The sequence below is a fragment of the Rhinolophus hipposideros genome (assembly GCF_964194185.1).
Source record: "Rhinolophus hipposideros genome assembly, chromosome: 26".
NCBI classification, from domain to species: Eukaryota; Metazoa; Chordata; class Mammalia; order Chiroptera; family Rhinolophidae; genus Rhinolophus; species Rhinolophus hipposideros.
Window position 1 is genome coordinate 7,319,534 of NC_138072.1, and position 15,783 is coordinate 7,335,316.

Genomic DNA, 15,783 nt, shown 5'->3' on the forward strand with positions numbered 1-15,783 from the left:
TCTTCATTTTAAAGATTCATAGATTTATACCCCCCAAAATTAAATGGTTTATTTAAGAAGTGAAATGGTAAGATTCAATTCTATCCAGTTCTCAAGTCTTCCCACTATGTGCTACTGTTTCAAGGAAATACTTTTATTTTAGGGAGTAACCACTCTGTAGGCCACAGCCTCCGGTAGGAATTTAACTGGAATGACAATAATAACTTTCCTTTGAATATCCCCTCTTACCCCTAGGAGATAGAGGCTTCCCTCTAGCTTTTCTTTTTCAGTTAACCAGCCTATCTATAAAATACACAACTCCCCCCACTCTTCATGCCTTAATTTCAAAGAGCCAACTGTTCAAAGACTTTGTGTGTGGTTTCCTATCGCCAATTGTGACCGATGGAGAATTTAATTCTTGAGTCTAAAATTAGGAAGTCCATGCCCACCCAATTAAGGTTGATTTTTTCAGTACTAGAATATTTTTATCTCTATCTTTCAAAAACATGTGCTCATCTTTCAATTTGTTCCAAACTCATGAAGGTAGAAAAGATAACTATTTTTGGACCCCAGCAAACGCTAGCAACTGTCTTTGAGTAGCAACTTCCAATTTTCAAATTTCTGTACTTAAATTTATTCAATAGCTCTTCATGAGAACACATTTAGCTGCAAATGACAGAAATCTGGGCCAGAGAAAAAGGGTAATCAATCAAATTGCAAGAGGGTCTAGAAGCACACAGGTATCAGATTCACTGAAAACATGGACTTGAATCTTCGGGTCTCTTAGTTTATTTTTAAGTTGCCTTCTCTGTAACTCACTTTTTCCCCATGGTGAGAAACACAGCCAGGGCACTTCTGATGCTCAACTCTGCCCTCCTGTCTCATAGATAGCATTGCTGCAGAGAGAGGTGCCACTAAAATAATAATCACAACCAGTACTTACACGTTCCATGTTCTAAGCACTTTAGATGCAACCATTCTTTTTCTCCTTACAGCCTGCTTACAAGATGTCCCCAACATCATGATACAGTTCACAGTGGCAAAAACAGTATCGGAAAGCGATTCTGAAGGTGCTCAGAGTTGGCTTGCTGACCTCCATTGCTTACACTGCCTCTCCTAATGCTCTACTTGCCCTCTTAATTTGATTAAAACATGTAAAACTGACACATTTGGGGCACGTTTTTTCCCCCTCTGAGAATATTGGTTTCTAATGTTTATATAGGTCTTACGACTTTTCACTCTTGTTTCCAAATGCCTGTTGGACATACCCAACTGGCTGTTTGACAAGCACACTCACCCATCACCCTTCTTTCCACACATCTAGTCCGTAGTTCCTGTCATGTCACTACCATCCATCCAGTTAGTATCCATCTTGATACTTACCACACTCTCCCTGTTCAGCAAATCCTACTGATTTCACCAACTTATATATCAGTCCTCTCCTTTCCCCATTCCTATTAAAACTGGCTTAGTTTACTCGCCTACTGTCTATTTCTTGGAATGAGACTAAATCTTCATTGATTCCCTGTTCTGGTAATCGTATGCCCTCCAACCCATTCTCCCAGCTTCTATCACAAGGATGGAAAATAAAATGTTGACCACCTTTGCTCTCTTGCTTAAAACACTCCAGTGGCGGTCACAGCTTGAGGAATAAGGTTCAGCCTCTCTGGTTCTTCACGTCACGTTTAAGGTTTGTCCTCTAACTTTAGTCCCCACCACTTTCTGAATTAAACTTCACAGTCTATACTACAGGACTCCCTGCAGCTCTCCCCAAACATCAGCTGTGTGTCCCCTGAGCTGTGTGAGTTGTGCTCAAAAGATGCCTTTTTCCCTTCCCTTTGCTTCATCCGTGGAGTCATCTATCAAGAGCTCGCAAACATATCACATTATTTCCCTAAAGGGCTGCACACTGGTCATCAGCAAACACTGCTTCCCATAAGGTGGGGGACTCTGTTGCAATCCACGCATACATTCATCGCAGGACCAAACATGGATATTAGAAAGCCCTATGTATATCTCCACCACCAAGCTGCTCGTATCCAGAAGAAGGGAGCCGTCACGCCCTACCCATCTTTGTATTTTTGGTATCTAGCACAGGATTTTTATAAGGGTTTCATGAACTCACCGGAATCAGGTGAAAAACACAAGCATTTGTAAGTGCACACTTATACACACAAACGGCTGGCTGCACACATGAGCACTCAAGCAAGGGAGAGATTGGTTTAAAAGCACATGTAAAAAAACCCTGAAATTTTAGTAATTAAAAGCTGGATACGTATGAACAGTGAATGCTGTCCCCACCTCCTCCCAGCAACAGGCAGACTCAGCAGGTCCAAGAGGGGACAAAGCAGAAGTGAAGAACCCTGGAACCCAGGGATGGGGGTCTGTGTCGTCACGGTCCCACATGCCGCCCCTGCTGGTCCCAGCTGGCCCTTCACACACGGCACCCCCTCTGCTCCCATCTGACTGCACCCAACCACCATAAGCTTTATCCACAGGCTATTTGCATTGTATTTTTCACTGAACTGAATGTTCAAAATAACAAAACCCCATTCAGTACTGCATTATGTTTTCAGAGATTTTTGTGTCATAAATATGAATGGATCTGTTTAAATTCTAAAAACCGTCATTGTAGTGAAACCCAATATCCTCAACATATGTGAGAACCTGAAAATTTTATTATTCATAACTAGCTAAAATTGACGGGGGGTAATGTATAAAATAGCCTCAAAATGTTTCTAAAAGCATGTCGTTTCCTAGATAGTTTGCTCTGTGAAAATGACCTGGAACTCTAATCTCTATGATCTGCCTCGTTCTATAATAAATTAAAGTTTCGTCCTTAGACTGAAAGAAAAAAAATCAGTGTGAATAATAATTCCAAAATCAACCTGTGACCCATTACACCTCAGTGGATTTGGCAGCGTGATCTTTTCTCATTCTGGTGTAACCCCAGTATCCCTGGTTCATTTAATTCTTTTAACTTTAATTAAAAAACAGCGGGAAAAGCCAAGAAGATGAAGCAGATGAAAATCCCTTTATAGCCTGTAGGACAATGAACAACAGTTTGATAGAATGAGGAAAATTTTGTGCAGATATGAATATGAGCCATGACAATTTATTTCTCATGGGCTGCTCCTGTGCAGAGGAAAACCTTATCAATCTTTGTCTCATGGCACCAGGAAGAGCACAATCAACCTATATGAAAAGTCTGTGTATTAGACAGACTGTATTATTTTACTTAGCTCTTTTTCCCCTTCTACAGTATTATTTTTTAGCTTGTTGTTAAATTTACTCTATCGCAGTGCTGAATTCATAATCTTGTAATGCAGTCTGCCCTGAATCGCCATTATAATAATATAGCAAATATGAGAATATAGCTGTGGGTTTGGTGAAGGGCAGATTCCTCTTCCAGCTCTGTTCTGTGCTATGGAAGGGATCATTTTGTAACATAATTGTAACGTGCCTTGTGATCCAGATGTTAATAGAAATGAGACAAGTGGCTAGCCTGGTGCCCTGAACATAAGGTGCGTTGTATAAATGTTTTCTCCATGAATAAATGAGTAAATGTATGAGGAAAGTCCTTGAGGAGATGGAAAAGAAATGAAAAGAGAGACTTTCTGTCCTGGAAATATCTCTGCAAAACAATCTGAACAGAAATTCTTTAATGTTTTCCATCTTTTCCACTGGTACATTCAGTGCACTTGAAGCTCAATTTCTTTTCTTGGGGTAGAATAATTCAACATGGAGGTTTACATATTTCATTAACGTAATGGATTTTCTTGAGCTGAGTGCAATTATAGACTATCATACAGAGGCCCTTTGACAGTCTCGCAGGGAGAATTTTTAGAAGAACCAAGTGTTCCCTGAACATTTACAAACTAAAGGCAGAATAAACAAAAAAGGTCAAACGATAAACCCCGTGGAAATAAAAGTATTTGCCAGAACATGCACTCTGTGTTTCTTTCCCCCCACCCCCACAGGGGAGTGAAGCAGCTCCCTTCTGGGTTTTCTTTACCAAACTCTGGTGGCATTATTATTCTCCAAATCACACTATCCTAGGATTCACAGCTCATCTTATAGCTTCTGTGAAATGCAGTCAGACTGCTTCAGTTTGACTTCTACCCCAGAAATTGCAGCTGACATTTTTATACCCCAAGTACATAGTTCCTTTCAGAGAAAGAGTGACCTCTCGGACCTGGACTTTTCCTTCCTCCTCAAAGACATCTAAAAACAGAAAGTCGTTTTGTTGGAACAAATGAACAAGACAAACAAGCAAAAACTCACCGACAGAGACAATAGTTCAATGGTGACCAGAGCGTAAGAAGGGAGGGGGGTGATAGATGAGGGAACAAGGGGTTACATATATGGTGATGGAAGGAGAACTGACTCTGGGTGGTGAACACACAATGTGATATACAGATGATATAATCCAGAATTGTACACCTGAAATCTATGTAACTTTACGAACCAATACCACCCCCAACAAATTCAAAGAAAAAAGATCCAGAACTCCTGAATCATGCTGCAGCCCCACTACCTCCCAGGCAGCTTTCCTCAGAGCCTGGGTCTCTATGATCAGTCAGTGTGTCTTCACTCCACCTCGTTTGTGTTGGCGCCGATCTTAATTTTTGAGTTCCCCTCAGATGGAGCGTCATCTCCCCGCCCAGCCAGGATTACCTGCCTGTTCCACGCAGGTGACTCTAACTCATGTCCCTTCTGTGTCTTTCCCTTTTTCTCTTTCTCAGGTGCTAGTTGAATACCCACCTCCTGCAGTAACTAGTATCAGTATCAATAGAGCAAGAAAGCATGGAAAGTGTGTTTCATCAGCAGCTGCCATCCACGTGAGAAGATAAAACAAACTGGTGTGTCTTTTGTAAAAATTATTATTTTTTCAACACTCCTAATTTTTCAAGGTTTTTGTTTTTTTGCTGTTGCTTTGGTTTTATGTGTTTGTTTTTTTTTTCGTGTTTTTTTTTTGTTGTTTTGTTTATCTGAAACAAGACTCAGGTTTCCAGAGGAGAAAATATATTTGCTACAAGTGTTTGGTGACTATTTTATAATGTGTGACTTTCTCAGTGGGTCTTGGTTTTTTGGTCATACAGAGTAATGTCCCAGGTGTCAGTGATGGCAGATATCCATGGGGCTGGGTCAATGACGTTTGCCAAATATTGTATCCCTGCCCCCGCCCCACATATGCACTTACACATTTCCTGGCACCGTTTCAGTTAAGCAGGCCCATGTCACTAGTGCTAATCAGCGATATATGAGCAGAAGTGACACATGACCATTCTAGCCTGAGGTAGTCAACTTTCCAAGGGCTCTGCTCCAGGGGTTCTTTTTAGGCAGCTGTGACAAAGGAGGTCATGGGTGGCACACAGGGCACTATGTAAGTGCACCACAGAGCCTTGATCAGTCTGAGCAGGGGTCCCGTGGAACCATGTGGGGCCTGTACTGTGAGAGAGAGTACGATTCTGTAATGTGCAGCCACTGATGTTTGGTGATGTTTACTGGAAACTTGCCTAGCCTTTTATGACAAAGGCAGGGCATTTCTTTCTTGCTCTTAATTTCTGAGAATAATCATGTTCAAATGAAGAGCTGCTAAAGATTCTGAACCTCATTATGATTTCTTAGTAATTGCCCACCGTAAGAAATTCAGATACAGAAGAAAACATCCCATGGACGCATCTTGACATGCAGCACAATCCGAGATGAGAAAATCATTTCTTTTTAAAGAATAGAAGTACGTATTTTATGTGCAATAGTATATAATTCTTCATAAATATGTTTTAATTAGGACTGCAACGCAGATGCCCGCCACTGTCTATTTATTCCCACAAATTCAGAGTGTTAAACTCTTGCCAAAAGCAATAGTTATCAAGTGTGGTTTTATGGAAATATTAGGTGGGTGCAAAAGTAATTGGGGTTTAAAAGGTTAAAAAGAATCACAAAAACCGCAATTAATTTTGTACCAGCCTAATATAATATAAAATGGTTTTTCCCTTTAACATTTTTGATAAAATTTCATACATTTTAAGAATTTTATTTTCTTCAAAGAGAGAAGTCTTATAAGTTTGATGAAGTGTTTTAGTGACTATTTTCATTATTATATTAGGGTATAGCATACTCTAAAGTCATATATGATTATGGTTAACAAAACTCTATATATGTTGTAAAACAATTTTTATGTCAAGATATTTTAGAGACAAAAATAGTTAATGTAACTGAAATATTTGATCAATTGACTTAAGATAAAACAATCAATTGATTTGGAAATACGTACTTCTCTATTCCAGAATTTGACTGTTCATGTAAAGAAAGACATTCACTAACTTGTCATGTCTTCTGAAAAATAGATAATCTGTAATTTCTTGTTCCAGGAATTCCTCATTAGAGATGTTCTCATCGGAGTTTTCCACCAGATGTAAAAGCTCAGAGAAATCTCCAGAGAGGTTTGTCACAATCAAACCTACAGCCACTTTGAAGATGCCATTATTCAAATTCTCAACAGTAAATGTAAAATGCACAAGATTGAAACAGAAAATAACATGCAGAGATCCCACAGGAACTTGACTACAGGGATCTTTGCTGGGATAGAAAACCTTAATGAGCCATGGAAATAGAACAATAATCGAATTTTTAGATATTGCAAGACATTAATATAATTATAGCAGAAGACCGTGGTACTGTGGAGAAAGGGCAACTTTGTAGATAATCAAGTAAAATCATTATTTCAGAACTGATAGCAATTCTTACCTTGTCTTATCTGCAAACCATATCTATCTAAAATTTATGTCTATCAATATTTAACTGAAAACCTGATCAATGACTTCTTTTGTGACTGGTTTGCACTGATCGTCCATCAGGTGTATTATAATGAATATAATTAACATTATTTCAAAGTTGACATTTATTTATTTTAAATAATCCATAATTTCTTGAAGGGCCAAAATGAAAAAAACAAAAGGGATATTGGAAGATAAAATAGCATATGCAAATGGAACAAAATGAGATGAGAACAAGGTATTCCCTTGATTTCCTTCATCGTATACTTAAAACTAACAAATCTAAAGTCATTTGGTAAAACACATTTCTAGCTCAACAATATCCATCATTCCCATATGATGGGAATTTCACTCCCATATGAAGCATCTGGGATTCAGCAAGTTCAATTATTTACGAACTCTTGGACGACATTTTTTAGTCCTTTGTGGTTCACTGAAAAACTCCGGAAAATACAACTAAGCGGTGTGTTCATGAAAAAGTCAGACATATTTTCGAGTCCAAATAGTATACCATATTTTTCCTAAGTGTAGTAATAGTGTAGTAACTATGCCGGCAGGGTATAATTAGCAATTATTTAAAAGAACAATTGTCTTAAATTATTCAGGTTCTTCATGCATATCATCTTAATTAAGAAATAAAATTATTTTAAGGTTATCCATAGGGGAGAAAAATGGAAGTCAACTTAATAAAAAAAGACAAGTTTGTGGAGTTTACTTAGTTCGTTTTACAGATAACATACCTGTAGGAGTTTTGACAAGACACTTCAAATGTCATTAACATTGACAGAATATCATAGCTTACACGGAATTTCAAAAAAGATAGCAGTGATTGAATTCTACTTGTGTCTTTACATTGGCATTGGGGATATGGAAATGGAGAGCCCGATTGTGCTGCCATATTCCCGTTAATCTGGTTTAACTTATGATGGAGGTACAACCAAGTCCTTGGGTGACAATCAGGTACCCCTTTTTCATAGGTCCTGCTCAAGTTAGTGACAAAAGATCTAAGAACAATTCTCAACACTTATTCATGAGTCATTTAGGTGGCTTGCCCTCCTCAGCAATGGCCGCTGTGTGTTTGTACAGAGGTAAATGCTACTTGTCTACATATAGACAACTTGAGCTAAGGCTGTCCTCCTGCTTCTGTCTGCAAAAGGAAAATGGGGCTGATTGTCTCTCTATTAACCCTGCCAGAGGCACTAGCCTATCTTTAGAAGATCTTCCTCCCCCTTAAGGAAATACGTCTCTCAGTCTACCTTAGATAGTTGGATTTTCAGATGATTCAATTTTATGTTGCTTATAAGAAAAAACTTTAAAGATACTACTAAATACAAAAACAACAAAATCAAAAGACTAAGAATGCAAACCAAGAACAAAAAAGCTAAAACACTCATGTTAAGGAAGACTTCAAAGTAAAGAAATCAAGAAGGACATTTGATAACAACAAAAGCATCAACATGTCGAGAGATACACTTCTAAATGTTCATATATGCCCACACAGAGCTTTAAATGCGTTCAGCAAAATTTGACAGAATTCTCAGAGGAGAAATACAAATACGAATAACCAAGGCTGAAGATTATAACACCCTTTTTGGTGACTGATAGTACAAGTCAAGGAAAAACCAACAGGAAATATATAGGATATTTGCAATTCACAGTCAACTAACTTGACCTAGTTGACATTTATAGAAAATTGCATCCAACAACGAAAGAACACACTTTTCTTTTTTTCTGTTGCACAGGGAATGTTCACTAAGATAGATTATATGCCAGGCTGTGATACAGGTCTCAGTATACTTCAAAGAATGTTGATTAAAATACAACATAAAGACATTTGGGAGTTGTAGCTAAAGTTTATAAAGAACAGGGAAAACAAGAGAGAGAGAGGTATGAAAATCAATCATGCAAGTTTTTACCTTAAGAAGTTAGAAAAAGAAGAACACATCAAATGGATAGTGACGGAATAATAGCATATTTTTTATGTGGGAAAAATAGGGCAACCTCAACCCCTACATCAGACAGTATCACTGTCTGTACAAAACACTATCTTCACTACTAAAACTACCTTGTGGGATATAAGATAAAACAAGAACTAAAATTCATAACAATAATAACACAAAGAGCAGGAATAGGTAAATAAAACTGAAGTGTTCTGAGTTCCTAGGACTGTCAGGAAATTTGTGCAAAAAAGTAATTTATGCTAAACTGCAATAAGCCTAGTGTAAATATGGTGACTTTAGGATAAACACTCTCTCTCTCTCTCTCTCTCTCTCTCTCTCTCTCTCTCTCTCTCTCTCTCTCTCTCTCCATATACATATATAAAAAATAGCAATTGTATGTAAAAGGTATAAAAACCAAGTTAATAAAGAGAAAACTAGAATATTAAAAATGTTGAAAATTCTAAAAGGAGGCAAGAAAAGAGAGGCTTAAAACATGAGGTTTGTCAACTAGAAAGCGAACTGTGGTAGCAGTTATGAATCCAATTTGTCAGTAATCACATTAGATATAATTAGACTAATTTCTAGAATTAAAAATCTGAGATTGCAACAAAAGATTTTTGTTAAAACCTCACCATATATTACTTATAAGTCTCCCTTAAAACATAATGAAATGGAAAGATTAAAAGTAAAAGGATGAAGTTTTAAAGGACAAAGTTTCCATGGTTAAACTACTATCAGACAAAGTCAGCGTTAGGTAGAGCTGTTAGTAGAGATTAAAGTGGACATGTCCTAGTGACAAAGATATCAATTGTCAAGAAAGACACAATGATATTAAATCTGAAGTCATCAAAAATATAAGAGAGTATAGATATTTGTTTTAAATGATCTGTGTTAAAGCACCTAACAGTGTACGAGAAGATGGAATCGGTAAACGGCATTTACTCATTCACTCAAAATCAGAAAACAAATTGAGTCCAGAAGAATTAGAAGGTACCTTCCACTCCGCATCTCACTAGCTGTTAATGCTTCTGTCTTTCAATTTCCTCAACCAAAAATTGAGTGACTGGACCCTAGGTAGCTCTAATATTTTGTGATTGTAAAGGAGAAGTCATAGTAATATCACAATGCAGTTTATAGAAAGAAACTTGTGATTCCTAAAGACCGACTACCTGGCAAACTGTACCTAACAAACTCTGGAGCAATGTGGGCACATGTGATGAAACTTGGTGTTAATATCTCTATATAGTCACCGGTTTCCAAGTTCCTGAGAAGATGGGAATCGTAATGCCAAATCACACGGGCTCATGTATGCACCGCAGTCCTGCCATGTATTACCCCTACCCTCCAGAGAAAAACAGGGAAGGTCAGATAAATTGCATTAATCCCCCAAACACTGGTAGATGGCAGGGTTTCTGTTTCCTTAAGTAAACAGTATCAAAGTTTAGTTCACATTTCTGAAAAACTTAATGAATCAATTCAGTGATTAGAATGATGCTTCATGTTGTTTCACAGAGAAAGAGATTTGAGTTCAAAAGTCCATTACATCATGTGCCTCTCAATTTCATTTTATGGGTGTTGACATTGATTGACTGGTGTAGAGTGATTGCTAATAAATATTTGTTGGGTGTATTAATGCAGTAACAGAGAATAACACTACACAGAGAGTTCACATTTTACTACCAATTAGCTATGTGATTTCTGAGTTCAATTTCTCTAATTATAATTAGTTCAGATTTATAACCTTCCATACTAGTTTCAAATGTCAGTGATTGTATAAATCTAAGTGGCTTGCTTGAGGTCATGCATCCATCTAACGAAAGACCCGGTACGAGAACTGGCTATTGAAATGAGTTTTCTTTTAAAACAATTATCTTTTATAGTAACTGCATTTTAAACTTGCAGAGTTTAGGCTGCAGGGATTCATTTTACAGTATCAGCTACTATTGATTTATCAAATCGGTTTTGATAATGAGAGCCTGCAGTGCCATCTTTTGATTAAATACTGAGTACAGCACTCCAAAAGGCACAGAATGCCTGAAGCCTACATGTATTGTTCTCTTGCTACGTGCCAGGCAATATTCCAAGTGTTTCACATTAACTCTCTGAATTCCCATATTAACCCTGTTGGAGAGGTCCTATTATTACCTCCATGGCACAAGAAACCTTAGGTCTTCCCAAATGTACACACATGTGTGTGGGGGTGTGTGCGTGCGGGTAACTTGCTGTAAATAATCTGAATGACATAGCTAGTAAATGGCAAAGTGAGGATTCCTCTTAATCATTGTACATGTAGTTGTTTGTTTGAGAAACAGGATGAAAGTTACATCGACTTTTCGTAGCAGGAAAAAAAGTACAGTTCACTGTAGGAGAGTTTTAAAAATACAGGAATTTGCATACATTCAATGGCTGGAAGACTAACATCTTACATAAGTCAAATGGAAGGAAGGCTTGGATGAAGGTTTTACATCAGAAATAGCCACTGAGGGTTTAAAACATTTCTGCTGTACTTGTAACTACAAATAGATGTGGGTGAGGGACGGGTCTAGATACACACAGAACTTTTTTTCTTCTCCCCACCCCCAAAGCAGAGAAAACATGTATTTCAAGGTGAGAAGAAATGTAGCTCTTTGGTTTGATGACATCAAATGCACTCAGAAATAAAATGTAATGCATTGTTTTAACCATCCACTAAACGAGTGATTCTTTCCTCTATTGCACCTGACATTCTTTTCACAAAATCACCACTCGCTGATATGCTGCCATTTGACAGAGATTACTTGTCGAAAACGAAATACGTATATTCCTGGAGTGCTCTCCACTAATGACAGCCTTTACTGCTGTGAGAATAAGCAAGCGCCCCCATCCCTCCCATCCTGCTTTATTGTCTGTCCTTTACGAAAATGTCAACTTGCAGAAATCTTTCCTATGCCCAATGAAATATCATAAGTTAAGCATGAGGTGTGGAGTTCACTGTGTTAGCACAGTCTGTTTATATTTTTGCTAGCCTTCCGGCTAGCCTGTTTTCAGTGTGCAATATTTTCATTTGCAGAGGGTTTTGCACATTCCGCTTTGAAACGAGCCACAGAATCTTGTGGGATTATTGCATAGATAACGAATGAATGGAGAAAAACGGGGTCATTTAATTTTCTTTAAAAAGGAATGGACTCTGGATTAAACTTAGAAAGATCTTTGGGGAATACAATTCATTATTTTTCCATATATTGTTCAGAGACTTTCTAGTTAATGATTTTATAACACACCTATGGTGCCATTTTATAATCTGCATGCACCTAAGTGAGCATTCATACTTAGAATGTAATGAAAGAATTTAACATAATCGTATTTGCTTTAAGAACAGTGGACCTTTAAAGACACAATTATACCGAATAAATATATTAGAAGGTCGTGTTACATTTAACTACACAAGCTTTTATCTCTGAAACCATTTTTAAGTTCTTTGCAATGGTGTATCAGTGCAACTATTTGAAAAATTATATTTAAGCATGACAAACATACACATCCATACACACAGAGTTCCATCAACATTATTTATCATGTTGAAATAGAAAGTAGGCCAAATCAACTAAATAATAATGGTTTCCACACAGCAAAAGGAAATGCAGCTATCAAAATAAGGGCATGGATCTATATTTACTGTCTAGTCAATTTTTATGACTTATTATAGAACATTTAAATTAAATGTATGCATTTTCTGGTATGTGGATATATAGCTTTATGGTATCAATACAGATATCCAATTATAGATTTATATTCACAATGTGACCACTGTTTACCTCCTGTAAAGGTCAGGATTCAACTAAAGAAGCAGAACCAGAGCCAGTAGGATGGATACCTCTGTGTGTGTGTGTGTGTGTGTGTGTGTGTGTGTGTATACTTCAAGGAAGTGGCTTCCATGATTGTGGAGACTGGCTAAGCAAGTCTAATATCAGTAGTGCAGGCAGTCTGGAAATGAAGATGACAGCAGGCTGGACCAAAGCTGGGGTCCACAAGAAGAATTTTCCCTACATCTGCAAGAAAAATTCAGCCCTACTTTCAATGGTTTCCAACTGATTAAGTCAGGCCCATCCAGGTGATCCTGGATAACCTACCCTACTTTAACTGAACAGGGACTTTAACCGTATCCGCAAAATCCCTTCCCAGCAGCACCTAGACTACTGACCCAATGAATAAAGGAAGACGGTAACTGAGTCAAACTGTCACCTCCAAAAAGCCATCTCGTCTCTTAAACAACGATCATCTCTTGCTTACATCATTATAATGACCTCCTAACTGGGCTACCTGTTTCTGCCCTTGATCTCCTTTACAGATACACCTCGGAGACGTTGGTTTGGGTGCAAACCACCGCAGTATAGCGAGTATCTCAAGTTGTGATCTTTTTGCTGGTGAGGGTCTTGCTTTCAATTTGTGAAAAAAAGCAACACGTGTGAAGTGCAGTGAAACGAAGTACAATAAAACGAGGCAGGGCTGTCCTCTGTTCTTTACATAGCAGGCTTAGGAATCCTATCAAGGACAACTACTTAGTAATTACTATCAAGGATGGCTTCTGACACTCATCCACATTGCAGCTCCAACAGCTTCCCATTTTGCTCAGAGTGAAACTAGAAGTGATTACTACTACATATAGCATCCTCACTGTTTTGCCCTCCAATGACCTTTCTGACCTTATCCCTTCCCTGTGATTACCCTATTCCCACTCACGCCCATTCTTTCTTCTGCAGCTCCACACTATTTTGTGAAAACAGTAGGCATGATACCTAAAGACATTTGCAATTGATCTGAACACTGCCTAGAACATTCTTTCCCTGGTGGACAGGTATGAGATCACTTATTTGCAAGCTCATGTGTGAACCTGTCATAGCTGAGAAAATAACCAGTCAAAATAAGGCCATACAAAGTACTCAAATTTAAAAACACACAAAAAATGAAACTTTGGAGAAGAAAAATAGAATGGAGCATCCAAGAATCTGGGAAATCAATTATCTAGCATGAGGAATAAGAGGAAACAAATGAAGCAGAAGGAATCGTCAAAGAGATGATGACAAATACTTTTTCAAACACAACATATTCAAATTCTAAAAAAAAAGGATAAACAAGAAACTCTTGATGGCAGCAAGTGAATAAAGACACATTACATAAGAAGAAACAAAGATAAAAATTACAGCAAAGTCCTTATCTGAAAACACATAAGTCTGACAGCAATTTTGCAATCTTTAAAGTGTTGGGGAAAAAAATCAATTCATAACTCTACGTCCAGGGAAACTATCTTTCCAAAAAAGAAGGTCTAAATAAGAAAGTGTACATTCAAACAAAGCTGACATAACTCATTATTTTTTGTTGTTGTTGTTTAAGGAAGCATTTGTTAAATAAAACTGCCATGTCTGTGCCTCAATCTCTCTTATTTTCTCCTTCTTTCCTTTCCTTCACTTCAATCAACAGTATGAATAGGGAAAATTGGAGAGGAAACCCAGGCACTTGACTTAAGCAGAATTCTGCATCACCTCAAATTGCTGTAAAGCCAAAAAACTGGGGGTTGAAACCCAGTCACCACTCACTCCACTGAGGGGGAAACTATGTAAATCTTTCCTGAATTTGCCATTTGGATGGAAAGAATACAGTGTTTTCGGTAGCTTTTGCCGCTTTAAAGAGAATCTTTACAATAGTATCATTTCAAAACAATAAATAAATAGTAGGTGAAATATATTCACCAGGCCATTCAGTAATTTATGCAGTTGTAAATAGAACTCTTTATTTCATGATCATATAATAACCAGTATAACCACTGTCATTTGTACATAGATTCAAAGAAAAAAATAGCGCACACATAATTCTCCTTCACATATTTCTCTTTTCCTTACTGTTTTTGCCTGTTTTGTTTTGTTTCTTTTTCCTGTTCAAAAACAACAAATGCTAGAATCCCCCTCTTCATTCCTTCAGGGAACTGAAGAACCTCTATCTGTTTCTCAGCCAGGGGTAAAGATTGGCATCAGGGGTTCCTTTACTGAAGAGTAAGCCATGCCTCGTTCTGCCACTAAGGGAGGCTTTGGCCTGAATTAGAATAGGGCGTAACTGTATGGGAGCCAGGCTTCAGAGGGGCAGCGGGCACGCTCTCCTGCCTGTCACGATCTACCTGAATTCTGGAGGCAAAAGGTATACACCAGGGTAGATTATTGCATGCACATGAGGAAATAAGAATCTCTGGAAAAAGTAGGAATAAAGGAAAACATACATGGCATATTTCTCCTTTTACTTGTACTAAAAGATTACTGTCTAAAGCAAATATGGTAGCATTGTATTGACAATTAACTGATATAAAGAAAAATAAGATGCTAAATTTCAATTTTTAAATGTATGCATGGTGTTCTTTTGTTGTGGTTGTTGAAGCCTCCTTAAGTCCATTTATGATGGCAAATTGTATGTGCCAACTTGACTAGGCCATGGGCTGCCTGGATATTTGGTCCAACATCATTCTGGATGTTTCCATGAGGATATTTTAGATGAGATGAACTAAGTAAAAAAGCAGATTGCTCTCCATAACACAACTGTGCCTCACCCAATCTGTTGAAAGCCTAAATAAGTTGACTCTTCTCTAAGGAAGACAGAAGTCTCCAGCCTGATAGCCTTTGACCTGTGACATCAGCTCTTTCTGGCTCTACTGCAGCACCCAGCTTCAGACTCAGAGACAATGACTTGGCAGATTTTGAACTTGCCGGTCTCAATCATTGTGTGAGCTTATAAAAAAAAAAAACAAAAACAAAAAAAACCACACACACACACCCTATAGGTTGTTTTTGACTAATACACCATCCCACATCTCCTTTCCTTTTTTTTTTCCTTAAGGACTCCAGTTCCTACATTTCCATGGAATGCATCATAAAGTACCAGTAGAATCTCAAATTCTCAGACTAAAAATGTGTTATACAAGACAAATTTAAAATTGGTTAGAGACTTATTAAAATACCAGCATTAAAATGATGATTGCATGGCCTGCTACAAAAGTCAGGGTTTAGTTTGGCAGTGAAATGAGCAAATAAAAATTCGTGTCACGTCCAGTAATACTGAAG